Below are 26,103 nucleotides of genomic sequence, written 5' to 3'. Positions count from 1 at the left end.
CTATTGGCGAAGAATTATTCTCGTCGAGAGCGATTCTCGAAAGTTTTATTACGATATATGTAAAATTAACGTTTATCGATGCGTTTATGTGCGAATAAGTACACGTGAAAGTGTGGATAAGTTCTTATGGAATGGAAATAAATGCAAATTATGACGAGGCGAATTAACCGAATGTTGAAAAATTTGTATTTCAAGTTGGAAGTTGTACGTTTGATGTAAGATTTAAGAAAAAAAAAAAAAAAGCAAATCGTTCTCTATAAGAAAGTTTTCCAGAGTATTATAGTATACAAATATTGCCAAATATATGCGTAACGCGATATTAATCGTACGACGATTTTCTTTCGACAACAGAGACGATACTACAGTTTACGTTTTGCGGTTTTGAAACCAAACGTACATATGTATGTTCGCGATGTAGAATCGTAAAGGAAAGTTGCGGTTGAATTCTTGATGCTCGTACTAGATTCGCGAATCTGCGAACGGCTACGTCTAACGGAGGTTAAACTTGATGCGCTCCTCGTTTATTCAGGTCGTAAAAGCGAGTTGTTTGACGATGCATTATCGTGGATGATGTATTTTATATCATTGCTGTTATTTCTCTGTGGAAAGTGATAATCTCGATGAGTTCTTGGATTTCTGATCACTTAATTCGCCCATTTAATATATTTTTCTCTAATTACAGCGATATCGCGTCATATCGTACAATTATCGAGATAAATTTTAACGAATATAGAAAGATACGTATTGGTTTTTTGAAATTTTAATATTTTTCCAATATTGAAAGGTTATATAGAATGAATTAAATGAATAGTAATTGCTATAGTAATTCAAATGCTTTTCAATATTTTCGATTATAATTTATAGGTATATAAATTTAAACATTCTTTAGTTACACAAAATTCAATTGAATTACCATAATTTATGTGTCCAACAGGTTGTAAATTTTGTAATTCCTATTAATACATAATGATTAAATGCATTTGTTAAAATTACATTTATGAATGTTCTGCAAGAATAATTCTATGTGGAAGAATATTTGAAATGGCGTTCAATAAATGAATATATTTTTATAGATTAATTTCCGAACGTAAATAAACCAATAACTAGATTTCAGATTGCATGCAATTAACTTCTTGTTCGGATTTCAGTTTAGTTTTCAGTATTTAATTAATTCGAATCGACTACTTACTTTGCAAGCTAATTCTTACATTTAATTACCGATTTTTACATCCTCATAACGGAAATTAATTTTAATATTCGTGACACGGCAAAATAATAATACTTCCTTATCCCGAATTAAAAATGGTGAGTTTCAACTTTGCGCTAGGATGCGTGCACTTTCTTTTTCAAGAATCGTAAACGCATGCAATAACGGATGTTAGAAATCTTAAAATCTCTCTTTCGAACTGAAATCGACGATTATTACTTGCATATTTATAAAAACTTAACTAGTCAATTTACTTTCATGTGTTCTTTCATATAACATAAACATCTACTTTCGAAAATTAATTGCTTCGTGATATATTTATAGTTTTTAATAATCGATCGATTATTCCACCAAATAATACAATGATCGATAATAAACGATTCGTAATTACAATTAATTATATTTACATTTCCCACTCAAACGTAAAAACTAATCATCCACAAGTACATAACCTCAAATGTCCCAGTCACGCGTTCGTCCATCGTGCATCTCGATCAATCCAAATTTCCACTATACTATCGCAAAGGCGAAATAAAAATCCTGAATTAAAACGACAATTTTAACATTTCGATGATAAAAATTCGTAAAAGTTACAATTAATTACCATTTCTCGAACGTAGAAGCTGATCGAACAAGCGAGCAAATAACCTCGAATCGGCTAAACACGGGCTCGTTCGCACGCGTTGCGCGCGCATCCACGCAAGATAAAGGTCCGCGCAGACCGTTTAATAACCACGGATATCTGGCGCTCGCGAGGGGCACCGGTATCGAGCCGAAACGCGGATATCTTCGGCTCGTTGCGAGCGCGCGGCGGGTAATTTAAGCTCGAAAGCGGAAAATTTATCGCGTTCGCGGTCGAAGATACTATTTTACGGCATTCCGTTTCCGGCGTTGCGCGCCGCGCGGTTTGCATTATGCGTGCGTTATCGTTTCACGTTTCTGAAACGCGAACTGCTTAGTTAACTCGCTATATAACGCGGCAGAGAGTGAGTTACGGCGAACCCGGTGGCTTCGTTTCCTAATACACGCGATCGCAGTCGTTTCTCCAATCCACCACCGGGCCCGCTCTTAATAACAAAAGTTTCGCGGTGCACGACGCCCTTCCCCTTTCCACCCCGCCTTATAACCCCTACTACGTTCCTTTGCCACGGCCTCATCAACCAGAAGTATCATCTTACAGCTTACAGAAGATCCACCGCTTGTAACACGCTTCTGTTAAGCAACCACTTCCCTCCCTCCCTCCACCCGCTCTCGAGGACCTTCTATCTGGACCAGCGTGGCACCAATCCTTCGTATCCTTTCTTCTTACGTTTCGCGAAAGGTTCGAAGCTTCTCGCGGGAATGGCGCTCGATCGGGACGTCGTCGGTTCTGAAAAGGTTGATCTTGATAACGGATTGGAGCGGCGAGGATTTAGATACGAAGGATGATTTTTTGGAGGTTAGATTCGAATTTATTATCGAGGAAAATGTTTGGGAAATATGAAAGAATAGGAATGGAATGGAAAAACGCGAAATTCTGGTGAAATACTCAACGTCGTTGAAAATTGTAGAAATTGTATAAATTTTGTATAGGAGAAAGTGATTGAATTGAAAGTAATTGAAAATGGTTAAATATCCTGTCTCGTTTTGTATCGATAAATAAGAGAATTTATAATAAATTATTAATATTTAATTTGTTTCGTTATAATATTGATATAACGAGAGGTACAATAAAACTCTTTGCTGCTCTTTAGATTCAACACATAAAAGATACTTTAAGCGTGCATAAAGAGACCACGAGAGATAAAAACGAGACTGGAGGAAACTCGTTCAAAGTAGGCGGCTCTTTGAACCCGTCTGATTGAGAAGAATACGATATTCATTATAATAATATTACAGGAAACGATATTTAAGTAATTTCCTGTTAAAATCACTTTTAATTTCATCGTACACTTAATGCATTGAACGAAATCTAATGTCACGTGCATTACAGAGAGGGTTCGAACGAGGGTGAGATTAAAAGCCATACTTTTAGTAATTGAATCTAAAACCTGCGGTCATTTCACAGTTTTCTTTTTGCATCGGCGAAATTAACGAACGATAGTTTAGTTGAAAGCCTATAGCATCTATCGAATTTAAAATTTAAAAAAGAAGGGGAGAGGGGAAGGGGGGACAATAAAATCGCAAAAAAATTACAAATAAGAGAGAAATTACGAAGAAGAGAGAATTTCTTTGTATCGTAGGACGATGAAATGATTTTTTTTTTTTGAATTTGTCTCTTTCTCTCCCTCCTCCTCTCCTCCCCTTTATTCCTTTATTCACTTTCCATTTCGAAGTTTAACATTTACGCATAGATTGTAATTCACTTATGCTTTCAAAAAGTGTATTTTAGACGAAGTTTTGCCCCATTAACATCTGGATCGCATTACGAAGTTATCGAGTCAATTTAACTTTCGAACCCGTTTGGTCTTCTCGTACTTTAATGCTTACAACTGTTACTAAAATTCGTTTGTTATTAGAATGAACTTTATCTCCAAGTTTCTCATCCTAGTGTGTCCAATAAAATAAACTATTCGTCGCTATTGTCTGTTTCTAATTCAATATTCAAATGGAAGATTCACGCACCATAAAAAAATTTGAGATCGCTATATAAATTACGTGATTGGTAGAATGTGGAAATTTATCATTAACATCTAATCTTTTTTTTTTTTTTTTAATATATCACATCAAATAAGTAAGTATAAGTACATATTAAATCTGGACTGCTATTACTTTATAGTTTACGACCTGTACTTCGTAGATTAGATACTAACTAACAATTTTCTTCAAAAATTTTCTCCTTCGAGTGTAAAAAGTACGTTGTAAAAGTAGGGAGATTACAATGATTATAAATAAATGTAACCACGCGTTTATTAAATCTAATCCATCATTACTTCTCTACACAGATTTAATACAATTTCACAATTTTCTCAATGGAACAATCCTTTTTCCAATAATTAAACACATTTCCCAACTAAATTATTAATTACGTACAATTAAATTTCAAAGAATATATCTGACAATCTCCATTTCACGCGCACAAAATTCAATTTCCAAAACTTATTTCTCCTCTAATAAAATCTCTACTAAATTCCCTAAAAATTTCCTTCGCGAGATACAAGGCGAAAGAACAAGAAAAAAAAAAAAAAGAACATCAACTAATTTAACGTTCGATTCTATCATGGTAACACGATTTAACTCTTCGCGAATTTCATTTTCGACGAGATAATTCAACGAAAGAATTGAGAAAAATCGGGAAAAGCCAATACACACACACACACACACCCGCTCCCTTCCAAAAAATTCCTTCGACGATCCATCCCCCTCCCACTGGCGGGGAAGAAGAAGAAAAAAAAGCAAGCGGGGCGAAACGAGCGGCGATCAGAGTTAATTAAGCGTCGCGGGGGAGGCGATTGAGGAGGGGGGAGCGGAAGATTTATCAGAGGTCCCGCAGGAGGCTCGACGAGTGGCCGGGGCACACGGAATGAATTTCCGTGTGTAGGCTCGCGGTCGGTCGCGTCTACCCGCGTGCTGTCGCAGAAAATCTATTCGTCAGGACAAAAAATATTTACCAACAGCCCCGGGGTTGGCACGGGAGCATGGCGTGCATCCAATAACCGTTTCGCAAGGGACCGACCCTAGCCACCCGGTTCGAGAGACGGAAAGAGGGAGAGAGGAAGGGAGGGAGAGGGAGAGGGAGAAGGGAGGGGGGATCGTGGCCCGGTCGAGGTAGGAGGCAGAGCTCAGTTTTCAACTCGACGCCGTATAACAGCACATATCCATTTACTGCTTCAGAGGATTGTTTATAGCGTGCGTGTCATAGGTCAACGGTTTCTGCTCGCTCGAAAGGACCACACGCTCCCGTCCACTATTTATATACGTGGGTGTCGGCCCTCTTAGGCTCTCCTCTCCGAGGCGTAAGGCCGAGGCGTAATTCAAAACCGTAAATTGTCCCCGTATCTATATCTGGCGGGGGAGACCTATCGCACATTGAATTAACCGCGGCTACTTTATTTACGGCTCCCTCCACCGCCCTTTTCCTTCCTTCACGGGGAAACCATGCCTCCGCTTTTCTTCTCGGATCTTTTTATTAAGGAGAGGGACTTGGAAAAAGGGGAAGAGAGAGGGGAGGACTATTGCAGGTATTTCGCTGCTGTACGCCGTGAACCACAACCGAGAACGAATTGAATTAAACGGTACATCGATTAATCGAGCGTGGTTGCATTTTGGAGAAATTAGTCGACTTTAGTTTCGTAAATGGAATAAGTCAGACGTGGCAAGACGTTAATGTATCTCGATTAATCGTGCTATTATTTGACACGGTGTAATATGAAAAAAATAATTGGATACACGGAAGCAATGATGCATCGGTTGTCGCGTTGTTAAATTAGAGAAACGGATAATAACAACGGCGGAGTTGGGCGCTTTATAGCGGAGAGGTAAAAATAAAAATTCGCGTATGCGCGAATCGTTCGATCGGTCGGATGAAAAGATGTTCGGGCGCGATAATTGATCGGGGGCGGGGATAAAAACAGAAGAGATTTTCAATTTTCCCAGAGTTCCGCTTTGAATTGACGTAAACGCGTGGCGCGAATATAAATCGCGAGGAATACGCTGAATGCGCGTGCACCAGAGTGATAATTAACACCGATAATGCGTATTATCGAAAGCTGAAGGTTTCGATCGTACAACCCGCGAGGCGATATTTTCGTTGTTCGCATGGATCTTTAAAAACGTGGATGTTTTTAGCCATTTAGAGAGAAGCTATAGAGAGAGAGAGAGAGAGAAATATTTTAATACGATTCGATCGAAACGATTCCATCAAATTTAAACGTAATTTATATGTATATATATCTTTCGATGGAATGTTGAAGGTAAGATGAATGAAATAGAAATTGCGACTTTTTACCTTTCGTTGGAAAAAGAAAAAGAGAGAAAAGAGAAACTGGAGATAGAAGAACGTAGGTACGAGATAAAGGATGGGAATGAAAATAGAGAAAACGAAAGGCACACGGAGGCGAAGGGATACAGAAGAGATACAGAAGAGATTGCACGGTTGACTGATTACTTCACAACTCTCATAAAGATTTTCATTACACGAACCTGTTTATTAGGTATGCACGATGCGTCACGTTGCAGTAATGTTAATTTCTCATCGACGTCTTCGGATCATCGTATCGCAGCTACTGGACTTTCTATTCGATTCCACGAACGTTGCATCATTTCCTAGAGAAGAAAGAGAAGAATTACAGAAATTTCCTATACAAATTTTAGTTATATTAGTTATAAATTTTCTCCAGAAAGAGACAGATAATGCCATGGTATTGAATCGTGAATGAAGCGAAGTGATTCTCTTGAAAATTCTTGCCGAATTAATATCAAAAAAAAAAAAAAAAAAAAAAAAAGAAAAAAATTATAATTATCGTATTCACGTCTTATTGTTTCCTTGCAAAGGAAAATCGTAACTGAAAGTACGTAATCGTAAAAATCACAAAAGGCTGAGAAAGAATAAAAAAAAAAAAATATTAAACGTACAAAAGAAGCGTTTAAGCGATATAATGCGAAATGGCATGTATCAAAAAAAGAAAAAAAAAAACAAAAAAAAGAAAATTTCTCATTATACAAACACAATGGTTAAGGCTTCGGTTAAGAGGAGGATAATAATAAAAAGAAGGAAAAATCGTGTGAGAGAATCTTGGAGAACACGTGATACTCGTACACGATTGTACTCGTGCACGTTGGCAACATACATGAGGCAGGCAACGTGCAATTTTGTTACATTCGCGAAGAAATTGTTACCTCGTGGTCATCGTTAGCAAGCACCACTTGCCGGTAGCGGATTGATCGTTCTATCAGTCTCTGGAAGCGGAATAACGAAGGGGATAGCACGCATATCGAATTGGCCAAATTTTCATTCTGGAATAATTTGCGACTCAAATGTCTGGATAAAAAAATTTTCGCAATTTTGTTTAAGATACGTGCACGCACGGAATAAAGGAAAAGAGTTTTTCGATCCTGTTGTAATAACGACAAATTATAATTTATCGTTTGATCAATTTTGCCTGCTCATACATTCACTAAAGATCATCGATAGGTTGACGGGCTTTTCTAAATTTTATGTTAACCGTACGGAAATGATAATTGATTAATCGTGACATCGAACTGTTATTATTATTATTATTATTATTACATTGTATTCGCGTTAATTATTATTAAAACGCGTAGTGAAATTGCCGGCGAAACACGAACCACTGTATTTAAACACTTTTCTCGTTTTGAAACATTCGTACCGCGACCGGATAATGTTATATTATAGAATAAACGGAAACTCGAACGCAACTTCAATTCTAATTATAGAATAATTAACTCACGCTCATTACATTTATATTAATGCAATTTGTCAAAGCACATTAAGCGCGTACACGCTTAAATTCTATACGTATACACGTGTCGCGAATTATATTATATTAATTCCGGTTATATTAACGTAAAATTACAAAAAGGAAAAGAAAAATAACGAAACTCGAGAACTATTTTTCACGTCGAAAGAAGAAGAAAAAAATTTGCAAGTTACGAGATAAAAATCGAAAAGAGATAATCTGTTTCAACTTGACGAAAATTCGTTATCCCATCATAATTTCTCAAAGTTTCTCAATTTCCTACATTTCCTAGATTTGAAAATTTCTCCCTTAAAAGGGGTGGACCTCCCCGTATCTTAAACTCCTCTTCTTTCACGCAAAATCACGGAGATACTCGCAAATTCACGCGATATCCTCCAACATCCTAAACAAATATCCAAACAACCTACCCATCCAATTATCCACGCAAAAAGAAAAAACCTTTCGATCGTAGAAAGAATTACGGCAAAAACAATTTAATCTCCAGTTTCAGGAAGTCGGCGAGTGAGCGTACTTTCCCAACGACAGTGGAACGGTCCATAAATACACAGGAGCACGAATGGAGAGCGAGAGAGGGAGAGAGAAACACGGGTTATAACGGTGCAAGAAACGGAAGCGCGAGGAGAGAAATTCGGTGCGCGGCGGTTCGAACTGCGCGCGGCTCGATCGATTCGAAAATTTAATTTGCGGCGAGGGAAAAAGCGCCATTAGATATCGTACATCGTTGCCGGTACCATCGTAGCCGGCCCGATAAGGAATTTATAATATCGTCCCATCGATATTATCGGCTCGCTTGTTGCCGATCGGTAAATACCCGCTTAAATATCGTCGTGTAAAGACGAGCATGAGAGGGGCCGAGTGTGAGAGCGTGCAGAATGGGGCGGCAGGTTAAATGAATTGCCATCGCGAGCCAGAGGCGGAGAGAACGCGATCACGAATAGCTTATCCGTGCAATAGCGCGAGTATCAAGGAGAAAGAGAGAGAGAGAGAGGAGGGAAAAGAAGAAAAAGCAGAAGCAAGAAAAAGGAAAGGAAAGGGGGAAAGAGGGAAAAGAAAGCTTAGAGGGTAATTTAAAATCGAGCGAAGATTCGCGGTCGCGCGTATATACATGCATAAGTGCTCGCCTTTAGCCACGGCTGACTCACGATCTCGGTGTATCCATTGGCGTGGGTAGCGGAGGTGGCGGAATTATCGTGGCGGGGCGATCGCGGGCCTGGAATTCGACGAATCTCAACTTTCCGGATCGATCCCCGCGCCGGTTCTACGAGGAAACGTGTACGGGGATCGTGTGAAACACGGATCGATGAATGCGATATATGCGGCAATTCCACTGGGCTGGTTCGTGGCTGGTTGAAAGAGTCGTAGAAATTGGAATTGGAATTTTGGAGGATGTGACGAGGATGGAAGGGGAGTCCATTTCAAAGGGACGATCGAGGGGTGAAAATTTAAAATTGCTCACCCCATTTTCAACCAATAATTTTCCACGAATTCGACTCGATCGAGGATTAAGAATCGAGGGATCGATGTTTCTAAGATTGGGAATGGAATGGGGGAGGGGAAGGCGAGAAGAGGCGCAGCGATAAACGCAACCCTCGTCTCGGACAGCTGGTTGATCTATGCCTGCATAATGGTGGAACGCTGGCAAATACGCGTGCATTATCAGCGTGGATCGAAATGATCGTTTCGCGTCACGTCTTCATCCGCCACGCTCGACCTTAAACGCGCGCAACGGCTGACCTTGATTAACCCTTTACGAGGGGCCATAAAGAGAGAGAGAGAGAGAACGGGAAGAAAAACGATTCCACTGGTTCGAGAAGTTGGCCGTGCCCCGCGCACATGGAACACACGTAAGTCGTTCGTGGTTCGCTTGCAAATGACTGAATCCCCATAAATCAGCTGTATAAATCGATAGTTGGACTTACGGGGGCCCATTAAGCGAGCGTGGTAATAAAGCTGTATCGGTAACGTTATTGGTGTCCTCTTAATAACAACCCGATCGAGGCTGAATAACAGAGAGAGGAGGTTGAATTATGGGTGTAAAGCTCGCTCCACCCCTTTCTCGCTCCCCTGCTCCTCACGCGTGCTCGGGATGCGAGCGCGATACGCTCCACGGTGGACAAATTGTCTTCGATACTCTCTCTCTCTCTCTCTCGATCGTTTCTCGATCGGTCGGTTGACCTTTCGTCGGGATGGTTATGCGAGACCAGTCATGCGAGAACGATGACTGCGTGTTTCCGTGTTGCCAGTGTGGGAGTGCGAAAGGGTCGCGGAATGACGAAGACGTTGGAAGACGTTGGAAAAACGTCGTTTATACAACAAGAGATATATACACATGTATATAAAGTTAAACAAATTAAATTAAGTTATCCGTGAATTTTAAAATAAATATCAGAGGGAGAAATTGATGACGAGTAAAAAAAAAAAAAAATAAAAGAAAGAAAGAAAAAAAAGAAAGGAAAAACGACGTCGATATTTTTCAATTATTTCGATCTCCCATCGAGATATCCTTCTATCCCCGCAGTTCCTAGATGGAATTTACGGTACGGCCTGGGTTTCATCGGTTGTCGAACGAAGAGAATCGGACGGACGTTGACGCGAGAGCACGTCCAGTTCCCGCGGCGCGTAAATCATCCGCAATCGGATCTCGATTCCCGAAGCCAAGGGACCGCTTTTCTCCGTCGGAACGAACGGTCGAGTGAAATGATGAAAGGGGGCGGGGGAAAAAGAGGAAAAAAAAGGAAAAAAAAAAAAGAAAAAGGGAACGAAACGAGGGGAGGGAATGGAAAAAGAGCGGAGGAGATAAATAAATAAAAAAAAAAAAGAATAATAATAAAAAGAAGGAAGAGGGGAGGGAGGGGAGAGAGAAAGAAAGAAGAGCGGGCATCAGATACGATACGGAGGAATGCCCGGTTCTGTACGTGGCTCGGCAAGGATATAATAATAATATCGGCGGATGGGGAGAGGGGATATAGTCGTCACGACGGATCACGTCGAAGTCGTGATCTTCCGTGGCGTCCAGGGACGGCAAGATCGCGCTTGTGATCAGTTCGCGAGGGAGTCGAACGAGCGGATCCTCCGCAGAAAGTTCTGGTGCGTGCAATGCGAAACGTGACAGAACCCAACCGCCCTTCGCCCGCCTTCCTAACAATACCCTCGTCTTCTACCGCTTCTTCTTCCACTCCCTCTTCGTCTCCTCGCCATCCTCCTCCTCTTCTTTCTCTTCCTCCTCTTCCGAGCCAACCTCTTCCATTGCCTCTCCACCTCTTCTCTTAACCTCGTCAGGCTTCTTCTTCTTCTTCTTCTTCCTCCTCCTCCTTCTCGCTCGTCGCTCACCGTTCCAGACCTTTGAATCCCTCTTGCGCTCCCCGAGATCGGTCCAAGGCCCGGCTAACTATCCGTCTTTTCCCTCGCGCGACGAGGGAAGGCGAGGATAAAGCAGGAATCTGTCGACGCGACGTCCAATTTCTCTGTGCGAGGAGGGGGAGGCGAGTTGTAAATCGGTGGTCGAATGGCGCGTAAACGTTGAAGGGTAGGGACAGGATATTAACCGACGCGGACTGACAGAGTTCACGTTGACCACGGTAGCTTACTTGCCGCGGCCGTTCCATTATTTATCGCCGGTGGATTTGTCAGGTATTATTCGCTGATTTATGCATCGCGTCGTAATTCATACGCGAGTAAACAAAGGGACGCGGCGGAGAAGCTTTTCGAATGGGCCACCCTCCCCGAACTGACGCGATCTTCTTCGCGAGATTAACGACGAGAGGAACGGATCGTGAAGTCGCTTCTGTCTCGTGGAACGATTTAATTTTCTATTCCGTTTCGAATTTGATAAATTAACTTGAAAAAGAAATTTCGTTGAAGAATTTTAATTTCGAATATCGTGGAATATTGTGGAAGCGAGAAATCCTTCGTTTCGTCGCTTTGTTTAAAATTTCTCCTGTTTCTTTTTCTTTTCTTCTTCTTCTTATTTTTCGTATTTGGTCGAAGAGACGATGTTATAAAAATACTGCGGCGATAATTTGCGATTTGCGACGGCGACAATGACGACGACTCGGTGCGTCGTCGGTTCTTGATCCTGATCACGATCACGCACGCACGCACGCCCACTCGCGCTCGTCCCTTTCTTCCTTCGAATTACGACAGCGGCGGATTTTGCCGCGAACGCACGTGCGTGAGCTCGCATAAAATGCGTGAAATCGCCTCGTCGATTTGTCGCTTGAAACGCCTCGTCCGCTAACACACAAAATGAGATGAGAGATTCCTCGAATTCTCATCTGCTCGTTGGATCGTTGGAATCGAATATGATGAAAATAATTTGAGAATAAATGTTACATCTATAACATCGTTCTATTCTTCCCTCTAAACGCGATTCTAAAAATTAAAATTTCCCAACTTTTTCAACTCCTTATTTCTCAATTATTTTTCGGGTGACTTTTTTTTCTACTACATATAAATCAACTAAAACAACTAAATATTTTATAAATTACAGATTATTGGAGGGATAATTTCCACGATGAAAAGGATAGAGAGCGGAGAAATTCGGTAAGAAGGCACGTCATCGCGCAAATTGCTTGAAATGGGTAGAAAACGCGGAACAACGGGGCATGCATCAAATCATCGAGTACGTCCCACGCCTCCTTTATTCACGGGATTACATTATTCGTCTTCTCGCGCGTGTGTACGCACGTGCGTGAAATCGCATAAGAATGGCGAACGGTTTGTCATTCCGCTACGAAATTGCTTCCGCGGTATCGTCTTCACGCATGGCTTCCGGTTCGAACAGAATTTATTATGTAAACAGTACCTGGAGCGCGTCATTTAACGCGTCTCGCATCGCAAATATTACAAGTTTCGTGGAATGGAAGCCATCGTTTAATAAATCGCCAATTCGTTTATCCTCCTTTCTCCTCTGCGTAAATCATCCCGTCGTATTTTCGTGTAACGTTATATCCGTATAATAACGAACATAAGATAATAAAAATTCGATTTCACTACCAAATAAAGTAAACTTTAATCAACAATCTCGCTCGAATAACATTGATTCGTTTGCTCGATTTCAATCATTTGGCGATAACTTGTCCAAATTATTCTTCGATCATTAACGCGCACGCTTCCACTAATTCCACCAATCCTTCACATATATCCGTACGAAAAACTGCAGCCTAAACGACTCGAAACAGTAGGAAGATCGAGACCACCTCCGCACCGTGCGAAAAGCTGCGCGCCTTCGAATACTCGAAGGATCGGCGTTTAACGAACAACGGAATTACGCGAGAGCCGAGGTAGGTTATCGCGGTGGGAACAAAGGGCATTACTTATATCCACCAGTCATACGTTTCCATCGCCCACACGCGCGTCCGTACGCGTACACGCGTGACCGCGCAAGGAGCGCGCGATTAACGGTGCGCCGGCCACGATTTTTCTCATCTCTGCCCGCTTCCCCCGACACGTGGGAGGGAATCGGAGGAGCGCTGTCGCCATGACCTGTCGTAACCTCCCGCTGCCGATCCGATATCTCCAGCGGATCGAGGGACGCGATGCGAAATCCCCGATTAAGTGGTTCCACGGCCGTCCCTCCTTAACCCCCCTTTCTCCGTCCTTCCCTATCCATATCCGAGAAGCCTCTTCTTTCCTCTTCTTCGAGGCCACAACTCGAGGAGTTGCTCCGCCATCAATCGAACACCATCGATACCCCCGTGATCCGTTTTCCTGAGAACACACCGCGCTTCTCCCATCCGAGAACCTGGACCAACTCTCTCTCTCTCTCTGTTTCTTCCTTCGACCTCGGTTGACCCTCGAGGACGGTTCGCATGTGTACTCGACCAACGTATTTACACGACACGATGCTCCTCTTTCGTTTCGTTTTTTCGTTTCGTTCCGTTCCTCCCTCTTCATCGTCGTCCCGGTGTGCACACCACGCGCCGCGCGGATGGTAGCGTGTGCACGAGCGCGCTTGTTTGTTGCCCCCAGGACTCGAGAGGCTCGAGATGCGAGGAGTGGACGAACTAACTGGACGACGAACCGGAGGTCGCCCCACGTTCATAATTATTGCCTCGGCTCCCCGCCTTGTCGCTCCCCTCCTTATCCTCCCTGCCCGCTTAATTAGGTGTCCCGTGAAAATTTACTGTCGATCGAGTCGACTGTCGCGTCACAACGCGGCGACGGAATTGTATCCGGACGGAGAAGATGGAGAATCGAGTGGTTTTTAACGGGCGCCCCGTTTCGCGATACGGTTGGCGGGGAAGGAGATCGGGATCCGCTCCCGTGGGTCTTAATTCTCTTCGTTAAGTCTTCTGTCGGTGGACGGCTACGTCGCGGAACAGTGGACGGCTACTTAATATGTATGGCCGGGGTTCAGGCCCGGGTTTTGACCCCCTCGGAGCGGAGGCGGATGGAAACGCTTGTTTCTCCGCGCGCGATATTAATCGTGCGGCCGTTTAATCGATTTGATTCGGCACGTTGCGCGGTTAAGAGGTAATCGTCGATCCGTGGGTCGATTGAGCGAGGAGTCCAAGACACGATTTTTTTTATTCCTATCGAATCTAAGATGAATCGATGCTATTCGTATACGTTGAGAAGTTACGTGATCTGTAATATTAAATTCGCGAGAGAAAAGAAAAAGTTGCAGGAAGCAGCAACTCGTTAAATTCTCTCCGGTTACTCCTTAAAAGGTAAAGCCAAACCTCGTAACGAAATCACGTGGAGGCATCACAAGTTGCACTTGGATACAACCTCTCCCCCCTCCCTCCCTGACCATTAGCGCGGTTAGCAAGTACGCCTAATGAATTACCGTATCCGTCAGGATGAAAAAGATCCGGGGACCGAATCAATCATCCTGGATCTCGAATAATTCGCTCGAGGAATCCATTAATACGAGGAGAAGAGAAGCTCTCGAGGAGGAGGAGGATTCCGTGTTCACGGGACTGATGTATCCGGTTAATCGCGAGGGTTGGAGGTGCGCGGCGCTTAAAAGGTTCGGTTGTAATTATAAGTAAGGAGGAAGGAGGAGGAAGAGGAGTCCCCCTCCGTGGGAGTGGACGACTTTTGCTTTGTCATAGGCCTACGGCCGGCCGATGACTAACGCAGAAGGGATGCCACCTCCTTCCTCCGTCCGCGGTGGATAAGCGGCTTCTCTCCTCCTTCGTATGTATCAAGCCACGGTAACTGCAAAGGTACGGGTAGATCATTAGCCATGATTTGTTGTCGAGCAGGCTGCCCAATGACCCCGCCGGTCGGAGCGTGAACTCCGGGCGTGTCGAGATCCCCGCACGATCATCTCGCTACGCCTATAACCCGCCCGCTTCTTCTCCGCTGTCGATCCGCATTGTGCCGGCCGACGTCGTCTGCGTGGATGAATATTATGTGCAAGCGTTAACAGCGTGTCGCTTCTGGGATACTGGTTAACCGGTGTTTCTCGCTCGCACGGAGTCTCTCTATCGGCAAACTCGGGGATCTCTTTTATTGCAGTGTTACGCAAGGGATTCGTTCGAACGTGGAGCGGACGTGTGGAATCGTTGCGCGGTTCTTATTAAATGTACGAAATGATTTTGATTGCTCTACTTGAGAAACGGATCGCAACGTTTCAATGATAATTATGCGAGATTGTTATTATGCATTTCGGTCGGGTGTACGAAATACGCGTCGAAAAGCGTTTTTGCATTTTCCCAGCTTTTACATTTTAATTTCTTCGTCGAGCGTTTCGAAAGCGATGCTGGTAGTGGTGGACCTTGGTCGTTTGACGGCGGCGAATTTTCATCGTTCCCGCAAACAAACGCACGCGTTGGCATCGATTTCTTATCCACTTGGCCGAAAAGATTTTGAGATTTAAATGGAGCTTCGTTGTAACTGTTTAACCGTGGTAAATATTCAAAAGCCCCGGCCAGTGGCCGGGGCCCGGGGGGGCCGGCAGATTTCCATTTTATTGAATAAAATTGTTTTCGCCGCTCGATATTGAAATATTGATAAGCTTCTACTTTCTGTCAATAGGACGCTCGAAATATCGGCCGGCGAAATATTTGGCTCGGCGAAATAATCCCGGTGTACACGTAGCTGGTATGCGCGGATACCCTCCTCCCAGATCGTGTTATATGTATTTCCTCCGCTTCGCGGGCGCAGCTGGCTTTCAAAAAAACGTAGAACACCGTTCGAACGCTATTTATTTTAAGCATTATATTTTTTTTCCATTCCCCAACGATGGAACGCGACGGGCTACGAAGAATGCGCCCCAGGCCCCGCGCGTTTTCATTTAAATATTTATTCACGCGTCTCTGCCCGCGGAGAACGGGATCCTGTGTACATCTCTGTACAAAAGTCTTATTGTTCGCGCACCTTTTGTAGCTTTCGTTGCCAGCAACGCCGCTATATCGATCCAATCGATATTCGATCCAACGATTATCCGATTCTTAACGGATTCTTCTTAATTACGGATTATCCCGGAGTGTAAAACGAAATATATCTCAAATTCCTGAATCCATTATAATCCTCGCCCCGATATTTCAACATCTCGCGCGATTTTTCGCACGCCTCAAACTTTCTCGATCGTGGAAATAAAATAATTCTAATTTTATTCGTTCGAAACAAGCCTCTAAATCTCTCAACCATATTCCAAGCAACGAAGATAACACCGTAATTAGAGCACGTCGATCGAGACTCTATCTCTATACCTCCAAAGGTCACGATCTCCCATCACCCGTGCAAATTCCCCTTCTCTTCCTCTCGCCCGAGCCTCTCTCCAACATTCCAAAAACAATGACGATATAATTTTGCTCCGGCTTACACCGTGGACTATTCAACTACTCGTACGCCGATTGGGTACAAGGAAGAAGCGCTCTGTCGTTGATCGGCAAGTTCTTCTTTTTTTCCTTTCTTTCTTTCTCTCTTTTCCCCGTTCGACCGAGTTCAAAAGAGACGATAGAGCGGGGCATAGCTCGAGCCAACCGAGCCTTCTTCCCCGTTATCGAATGCACGAACGAGCATCTCGGATGGAATCCGAGACGCGGTGGAAGGATGCAGCGCCCCCCGAAGTGGATGTCGGCTGTACGCAGCTACACTCCTATATTTCCACGATGCCGGCCGCTGAATTTACGTTACTACCGTTCACCGATCGGCAATAAAAAGGAGCGCAATGCGTAATGGAGCCCACGGTATAACGGGTACACCGGGAAAGGTCAGGGGTTCGCTCGCGTTTCGCAGGAGCGTGCTACGGAACAGGATCGAGTGTTTCTCTCCGGGATTAATATTCCTCCTATGTTTGTTTCTCTTGCCTTTCAATTTTCTTTTTCTGCTTTTTTTGAAAGCTCCGGTCTTCGCGAAGCTGTGGATCCGTGAACGAGTAGATCGCGATGAATTTTAATTTTGGAATGGCAATCGATGATTAATCGGTGAGATGATTCGTACATTCGTTGGGAAAATTTAACAACAATGATTCGATTTCGAGCAACTTTTTTCGTGTAATCGAGAAACGTGTAATTTAAATTTGCTTTCGATGTGATATCGAATTTTGTTTTATCCTTTCTACGAAGTTTCGTCGAGTATAAATCGATCGATCGATTGGAACGACGAGTCGAGTTAAACGAGTTTGTATCCTTAGTCGTTCGATATGGAAAGATTCGTTCTGGATTGATGCGAGAACGCGATTGGCTCCGCAATAAAGACGTATAAGCCGAGGGTGCACGCGATGCGAGGGGCATCCAAGACCCCGGACCTCGTCCAAGTGTTTAAATCTGATTTATAAGTTCATCGAGGGATTCGTTGCATGCTCGCCCCCTTCCTCGAGACACCGCTCGTTATCCGTCGGCGCGGAGAGGGAAAAATATTTGTACGATACGAGTGAATAAATACGTCAAATTTCTTACAAAATCGAGTTTCATTTCTCATCGATCGCGAGCTGATTCGAGAAAGAAAAAGAAGAAAAAATTCGTCTCGAAATTAGGCATCGAATCGTGTATCGTGTATTAAATGATACGAGAAGCGCGATAAGAGGGAAGGCTGATAACGGACCGCATCGTAAACGAAGTAAGAACGTAATAATTTAAAGTGGTGTAAATTACTGATATTATGAACGGTGTTACGTACATGCGTTCCAACGTTGCCATTACGAAGCTTGAAATACAGCCTGATTCGATATTGTAATAAAGAAATAATTCGATAAATGGTTGCAACGTCGTTAATCAATACTAATTTGACAAGAATCAGCGAACGCGCAAGTTTACGTGGAACGAACTACTTTTTATTCAATTATCGAAACAAGAAATACCCAAGATTGTTTAGAAAAATTGCTCGTTCGATGATAAAATTTTCTTCCAAATACTTTCTATTCAAACGCGTTCTTTATTCTACACATCGCTGGAAAAATCCAGTTCGAAGAAACTGCGAACGTAATATTCCATTTCCACGCGCATGAGAGAGAGAGAGAGAGAGCATGCATCACAGCCGGCCGTACAAGCCGCGGCAATTTAGTCACCGGTTAAAATTAACGCCATTAAGCTGCCACGTGAGTCGAAGAGGTGGTATTAGCCCGAAGGAATTGACGGATCAGCGTTACACGACACCCACCACGACAAAGAATCGTGGCTCGTGGAGTTCAAAGGGGAGGATTCACGTAACGAGGCCTACGATAGCGGCCTACACGCCACGGTGCAAGAGGAGGAAGAAGGACGGCGACACGATCGAGAGAACGATCCGAGTGCGTGAGTTCGAGACCTGGACGTGTCTCGGTCCGGTGCTCGTCCCGAGAAATCGAGCGGGGGAGAGAGAGGGGGGAGGGAGGTGGGGAGAAAGGGATGGCTCGGTGGCGGCGAGGAACGGAGGGAGGGGGAAGGAGCGGGACAGGAACGAGGAGGAACTAACGCGGTGGCCTCGGGGTGGCGTTCATTGTGAACGTGATGGTGTGCTCGGTACCGAGTACCGGGAATCAAGTAGTCAGTTGTTGGGTGGTAGATGCTGAAACGAATTGGGAGAATAAAAACAAAAGTTTTTTTCCCCTGAATTTTCCCCTGAAATTGAAATAACAATTCTCGAATTCTTGATTGACCGAATAATTCAAGACGGAGAAAATTCTCCAGCAAGATCGCGAAAAAAATAGTTAAACGAAGCACGTTCTAACGAAGAGAGAAAGAGAGAAAGAAAGAATCGAGAAGAAGAATTACGAAGGGAAAGAGAGGGGCGAGCGGAGGGGGAGGCAAGCAGGTACCCCGCTTTTGCTCGCGATACGCGCTCTCGATGGGACCCAGGGCCTCCTCCTCGCCGCGGGTTCTTCGGCTCACGCGGGACCGCTGATCTGTGACCCGGATCCTCCCTACCTCGGCAACCCCGAGTACGGGTTTCACCTTAGCTCACAGCGCTCGGCCACATCCACGTGCGCGACCGAGTGAACGTAGCCACGTAGTGGTATTACCTACCATCACCACCACCACTAAGTGTGTATATCCTCGACATCCTCGGATCTTCGCGGAGCCGTACACCCGTATACGTGCACGCGGAGAACAGAGGACGAAGAGTGGAGGAGGCGAGAGAGAGAGAGAGAGAGGTGGAGAGACTGGGAATGGTCTGGGAAGAAGGAGAGAAGTGGAGAGAAGAGGTCGGCGTGCACGCCGCACGCATCGTCCGTAAAAAAGCTCCTCGGCTCTTCCTCACGAACGAGGAAGGGGGAGGGGGGGAGGGGGGGATTTTTTACCGAATACGTAATTCTACGGTCAGGGTTCAGCCAATAATCTGGTTCATTCCGGGGGAACCGTAGTACCAGAGTAGAGGAGAGAAGAGAGATCCTCGGCGTGGCGTGTACTATCGAGCAGGAATCTCCGTCTTTCCATCCACCACCTCTCTCCGTCGTTCTCCTTTTTCCTCCCTCTCCCTCTCTCTCTCTCTTTCTCTCTTTCTATTTCCTTCCTTCTTGGCGAGCGGCAATCTATGCCTTCCAGGCGCCCGTTGCAATATCTCTACGTATATCCTTCGCGGATACCGGCTAACGCAATCTCTCTTTACCTCTCTCGGTCCTTGCCTCATCCGCCTCTTCGATCACGCTTCCTCCGCCTTCTTCCATACTACTTTCGTCCGTCAAGGCGACGTTGATCGCCTCCTCTCCATCTCACGCATCTTGTATCCTTTCCTTCTTCTAACGAGAGCTTGCTTTTTCTTTTCTTCTTTTTTTTTTTCACAGTTACGTCCATTCGACGATCGAATCGTCGATCGAGAAGAGAGAGAGAGAGAGAGAGAATTAGTATATGCACGGTCGATATCCTCGTGATCTTTCTCTCTCTCTAAGTTGGCGGCGTTTTTCTTGCCCCGTTAGATATTGCGTTCTTTGGCAGTTTGCGGTCCCGTTGCTCTTCTACTTCTTCAACGTGGCTTCTTCGCCGCATTCTTGGAGGGAATCGTCCAACACAGTTCTCCCGGCAACCAAGTGGATCATCGCTTTTATCGTTCTTTGCGTATATACTTTTTGATCAAATTGTTGCTGGAATTGTTAATAAAAATTCGCTCCCGTTCTAATTTCTTCCTCCTTTATTCCTATATATAGTTCGTTTCTCCTATTCCCCCTTCGTTTCTTCCTTCTTATTTTTCATTTTCCACGGTAATCGCGAGTTTCAGTTGAGGAAGATTAAACAAATTTCAGGATAATCGGTTCCCCCCCCCTCCTTTTTTCCTCCAATTCCTCCGTTTCCTCATAATTATACTAATAAGTACAGTAAATCCATCCACCGCGCCTCGGTATTTCATCCATCCTTTTCATCGTACGCTTAATCAACCCATCAAGCCTCGAATCGGCTATTCCCAAAGAGGTTAAATAGCGAGCTCCTTGATTTTCTCGCTTTTCTTCCCCCTGTGTTTCCTTTAATCATCGCCAAAGCGCAATTCTATTACTTCGTCGCCTTCTTTTATCCTTCCCATCCATCCATCCTTCCATCCATCCACCCCTCCAATTCCAATCTTTCTTTTTTCCCCGGAAAAGAATAATCTACGACCATAACTGCCGAATACGATAATCCCAAGAAACTCAATTTCTCTCTCTCTCTCCCTATATATTTAATATTCTTTTAAATATATTTTTCGTAGCTCGATTTCAGGTTTCGTCACGCGGATTAAAACGTAATTTTTGTTAATCAACCTCAAATTCTCCTCCGAATTCCAAACCGAAATATTCCATTTTGTTGGAAAGCTGGGACAAAAGCTTGGCAATTCCACCCGCGCGATTCCAAAGGAAGAGGTGAAAAACCTCTGTTTCAAACTACGCGTTTCAACTTCAACGTGTACAAGCGTGTTACACGACAGTGCGGGTAATGTACCCGCTTCCGGTATCTTCTTTTACTTCAATCTGTTCGGCCCGCAATTAAAACGAGGCTTTCCCCATCTATCTTCCCCGGCCTGGCTCGCATGTTCGCCTCTCCTTCCACGCTGGTACGCTTAATCGAGCGAGCAAGCTCAAATCACCGATTTCTGTGCGGTGCAACATCCGCGTAATTGCGAATACTCGGTGCGCGCATAATTGCCCGCTCCTCCATCTTCCGCCGTCTCTTCTCTTCTCTTCTCTTCTCTTCTCTTCCTTTTCTCGCCTCCTCTCTACACGTGTGTGTGCCTCGATCGCTTCGCTCTGCTCGCACGGCGTGGACGTAACGCGATGCGAACTTCACGCAGAATAACTTGGCTCGTTTCCTTTCTACTTCTACGCTCCGCATCCGCTTTTCTCGCCGCCCCCATTTTCCCGATAAGTTAACCGAGTATTCGAGAATTGTTTCGCTAAAATTTCGTGACCATTTTTCCAAACGATTCGAGCTTCGAGTATCGACCCGTCTTGAAACAGTTTCTTTCCAACTATCGACGCTCCATCTCGCGAGAGTTTGAGCAAGCTAAATGGATCCAAGTTTTCCTCTCAGAATTTACTTCTAACACTTGTACGTCGCGAGGATTCGTTGTAGAGATCTCTAATTAAAAAAAGATTTGAAACAGGCTTGGAATAGGTTGCGCGTACATTCGGCGATCTTTGGCAATTTTGCGGTGGAAGGAACGCGCGCAAAAAGATTTCGGATTTAGGCGGTCGCGGCGGATGAGAGCGAGCCGCGGTTAATGCACACTTTCTCGCTACCGTGGAAAATGGTCCGTTATCTCCGTTGCACGAGAGTCGGGCAAAATGGACGCCACCACCGATGTCAACCGTGGTTCCCGTTTATTAATCCCGCGGAATTATCGTATTCTTGAAAAAGCGAGTAACGAGGGAGCAGGCTCCGCAAAAGGAATTCGCGTCGTAAGGGGAGGGGGAGGGGGTCAAAAGTCGAGAGTTAATCCATGTAAATCTAAATTAAGTCCCGCGAGCTCGTGCACCGCTCCTAGGATAATTAGCTTCTCTCTGCGAATCCAACTAATCTCTGCCCCGCGATCCCCGCGGAAACGCTTCAGAATTTGACCATGTCGAAGTTGTTCCTACCTTTTCCGTTTCATTATACACGTTGCACGTTGACGACATTTCGCGACCAGTTTTATCTCGAGCGAGTTTTCCACAATTTTTCACCAAGCGCCAAACCGGTGGTAAAATTTGCGTTTCGAAATTTCCTTTTACCGCGGGGACGATAATAATTTCTTTTTTCATTATCGCAGTGGCGACGAATGAATAAATGAATGAATAGACATCGGAACAATCTTTTCGAAGAGCGAGTTCTAATAAAGATTCCCAATGATTTTTCTTCTACGATATCGAGCGCAATTAGGATGTTCGTGTCACGTGTGTGCTTTCTCCCGCCTGTGTGTAACCTCGAGGAGGAGAGGTCGATGTAATTGAGCTCTTAAGGAAAGATCATATCGGCCCACTTGAAATCTTAATCCTGTTTACCTGAGTTAATCTAAGTCCATTACGTAGACACGAGGTTCCAGATAATCGTGGTGGATGCACACGAAACACGCTCGAAGCGAGCTAATTTCTTTTTTTTTTTTCTTCTTCGTCTTACTTCGACGAAAACACAATTCGAGATCTTTTACAAGATCTTAACCCATTTCTCCAAATTATTTATAAATTGCTTATACACACGCAATTTGTTAATCCTAGGATCGCGATTCTGAGAATCCTATCTAAGTCGAGATCGTATCCAAAAGACACGATTTCAAGCTGACGGAAAATTAGAAATAAAAAAAGTACCCCGAACTAGTAGAAATTATTAATTCTTCCATCGTATAACAACACACGTATAGCAACATTAATCAGAAAGAGAAAACGATTGCAATGATTCGTCGTTAATGACAAATCATCCACTTCGATCGAAAAGAAAGAACGGAATCGAAAAACATCCCTACGGAACGGCGAGAAGAATAATAAAACGCGAAAGGTACTTGCTAACTCGGAAAGAAAAGGAACAAATAACAGTGACACTTCCGCGTGATTGGAAAGTATATTAACCCCGTAGCCGTAATTCAGCCGCATCAAAGCACGGCAATATTTCACCGTTTGCCTATCCCACCGATAGGTGGGAAGGGGCGAAGAGGGGAGGGGAAGAGAGAGAAGGATTTAAGGAAGAGATACGTCACGAAAAATCGGTCGACTCACGACAGCGCTCGTGAGGAAGAAGGGGGTTTGTCGGAGGCGAGGCCTATATAGGATCGACCACGGTCGATAGCCCCCGGAGGAAACGAGGGGAGAGGGACGAGAGGAGAGAGGAGAGGAGGGAGGGAGGGGAGAAGAGCGGTGCGCGGAGGATCGAAGAAGGAAATCGGAGGATGAGTGGCGAGGGTGAGATCGCAGAAAACGGGGGAGCACGAACGACGACGGTCAGACACTGGCCCGGTTATAAATGAGGAAAGCAATTTCCAAGTTGGCGACTTGACGAGCGCCGGCCGAGGCCCCTACTCACTGCTCTCTCGTGCTACTCGATGCGGAAAGAGGGAACGTTAAAGAAGGTGGCGGGATGGGATGGGGTGTGGGTGGCGCTGGTAAGGCGGCGAAGGACCCTTCTCGGCAAGGGATGACTAGACTAGAGGTGGGCAATATGGCGGCCGATTAATGGCCTTCAGTTATTGCCGACCTGGCCCCGAACCGTGCGCCGCGTCATTCTCTTACCTACAGTCTCCAGACTGTCTCCAGACGTTTCTCATTACTGCCGGCCAGTTAATAGCGCGAACCGTCGTGATCCACCTGCTTGAATAGTTCCTTGAAAGTGGTTCGAAAATTTATTGCCTACATACCCCCGCCCCGACAACGCGTACCCGACGCGCTTACTTACCTGCCTCCTTTATAGCTTCGCTTCCCGCGCTTTAATCGGCGCCATCTCCTCTCCGCATCTCGACCACCAATGATAAACTGACTGGAATCTTGGACACACTGGGCGAGAAACTCCGTGGATTCGATCGTTCTGTTCGAAAGAAAGAATTTTTCTTTGTTATTATACGGCGTATGTTACAGCGAGGGGAACGAATAAATATTGTTGCAAATGAGATAAATAACTGCCGGTTGAAACGGACATTTCGAGGGAATGCGTGAAATAGGGTACTTGGTTTGCCGGAGAATTCGTATGGTTAAAGCGATTTTAATTTTTTCTTTTTTTTTTTTTTTTAAGTGAAGGAAGAAAGGAGTTACGAGGTTTCGATTAATTGTAATTATTATCGCGGTACGATGATTCAAAAGCTGCATACTCATCTCGAAATACGATTAAAATTACTTTTATTGCGATAAGTTACGATCTCCCCTGTTCTTCCCCTGTTGAAACTTTCGAATACGTACAATCCGAGCGATTCGGAATTTTAACCATTGAAAAGCTGAGCAACCGTGTTTACCCACTCGATGCTGCAATTCGACCAGAGATCCGCCGTAATAAATCTTGTCCAAGGAGGGGGAGGATCCGGTAGCGCGGCACAATTTTAATCCGCGCCCATCTTAATCGTGGGTGCGGTGGATCCGCGTAATCAGCTCTTTAATTCCTGTAAAATCGGGGATAACGAGCAGCTTCGTCCGTTTCCACGTCGCGCCGGTCTCCGGCTTCTCCCTTTCTCGCCTTCCGCGTTTTCTTTCGCTCCTTTTGTCGGCCTGGCAGACCCTAACTCAGCGCCACGTTCACGGATATAGCAGAGGCGATCGTTACGCCGAAAGATCATCAATCACTACCGCGTCGGTTTAACTCGGCTACACGCAAAAGAGCCAGCTTCGTGCGCGCTCCGATCTACTTTCTTTTTTTCCCTTCTTCTTCTTCTTCTTCTTCTTCTTCTTCTTCTTCTCTCGGTTACGCGGAAATGAGGGAAAAAAGAGGCGAGAAAAAAGAGGAAATCTCGCAGCGAGTTTCTCTCGGCTGCAACTTTGAACTAGTTCTCGAAACTATTCTCGAAAATAATAATCTTCGCCTGACGATTCAGAAGAGATTTCTTTCTTTAGCCTCGACGGAAAGCAATCTCCTATTAATATCTCGCGGAAAATCGAGTCGAGTCTTTTTCATCCGTTCCCTACAATTTCCCTACAGTTCAACGTTCAATCCTCCACCGTGTACGTGTTCCAATAATCGCGCAAAGATTTATTCATCCATCCACCGGTCCGTCCTCCTTACCTTGCCTCGATTTCGGCTCGAGGAATCGAGCCGAACAATCCCCGCGAGCATCGCGGTCAATTAAGAGCGAGAAGGACGGAGTGCACGGCCCGGAGCGAAAATAACGAGGGACGCGGCCGCCAGCCGAGGCAAGCGGTGGGAAAAGGGAGAGGAGGAAGAGAAGAAAAGCCGCGAGACATCGACGGCTGAATGTATCCATGAGATTCGAGCCTGCAGCTTTCAACTATTTCCGGTATTCCGCCATATGAGGGAGCGACAGCCTATGTGTCCTATACCCCGATGACAAAAGGCGAAATATGGGTTGGATCATCCCAAAATGTTCTCCTCTGCCTCCTCTCTACATACGTCCCTCCGCCCGCGCCGCGCCATCCCCCTCGCGCCCAACCCGTCCCCATCCGTAATCTCCGCCCGTGCCTTCGTAATAAATATAAAAGTACCCAGGAGCAGAGGCGGGGCGGGGCACGGTCTGGGAGGATAGCTGATAGTAACGCGACTGTTGCCTTGTCAGGAAAGACCGGATGGCGAAAAGCGGGGGTGGACAGGGTGCCAGTATATTATTTGGCGGGCCTCCAGCCGGCCGCGAGGCTCACTTCGTGCCTTTTCATCTTAGCCATACTTTTCTCTCTCTCTCTTTTTTCTTTTTTTTTATTATTTTTTTTTTTTTTTTACGTTTTTCCTTTTTTTCTTCTTCTTCCTTTTTCTTTTTTTTTTTAATACTACATCGAACAAAAGGGGGATGTACACGATGGATACAGTCGCGGGTGGGCCAGGTAAGCGGACGGATGTATCGATGACGGCTGCCCATTTTTCTCTGTTCTCTCTTGATTTCTCTTTCTCTCTCTCTCTCTCTCTCTCTCTCTTTCGAAACGTAGGTTGATTTGACATTTTCGTCCGTTGCATTGTGAACCGACGACTGAAAGGGCTGAATGGCCGGGAATAAAGGGATCCGAATGGCCGCCCGAGG

General features: G+C 44.8%; 1 long non-coding RNA gene across 4 annotated transcripts in view; it reads right to left on the bottom strand.

Moving 5' to 3' along the window:
* Positions 1 to 14: 14 nt before the first annotated feature.
* The window catches only part of LOC133666019 (uncharacterized), a 42,076-nt gene continuing 15,987 nt past the window's right edge, over positions 15 to 26,103 (bottom strand). Inside the window, exons 2-5 of one of the 4 annotated variants that reach the window (XR_009829534.1) lie at positions 23,829 to 23,957; positions 6,329 to 6,451; positions 1,812 to 2,576; positions 15 to 1,747 (exon numbers count right to left, since the gene is read on the bottom strand). This is a non-coding gene — a long non-coding RNA (uncharacterized LOC133666019). Of the gene's footprint in view, positions 2,577 to 6,328; positions 6,452 to 23,665; positions 23,756 to 23,828; positions 23,958 to 26,103 lie in introns of all 4 variants that reach the window. The other 3 variants (XR_009829533.1, XR_009829532.1, XR_009829531.1) reach the window with 3 other exon arrangements.

Source organism: Apis cerana, linkage group LG4 (genome assembly GCF_029169275.1).
Source record: "Apis cerana isolate GH-2021 linkage group LG4, AcerK_1.0, whole genome shotgun sequence".
In the NCBI taxonomy this organism is placed as follows: Eukaryota; Metazoa; Arthropoda; class Insecta; order Hymenoptera; family Apidae; genus Apis; species Apis cerana.
The sequence above is the reverse complement of the archived record's forward strand: the minus strand, read 5'-3'. Positions and strand labels throughout refer to the sequence as shown.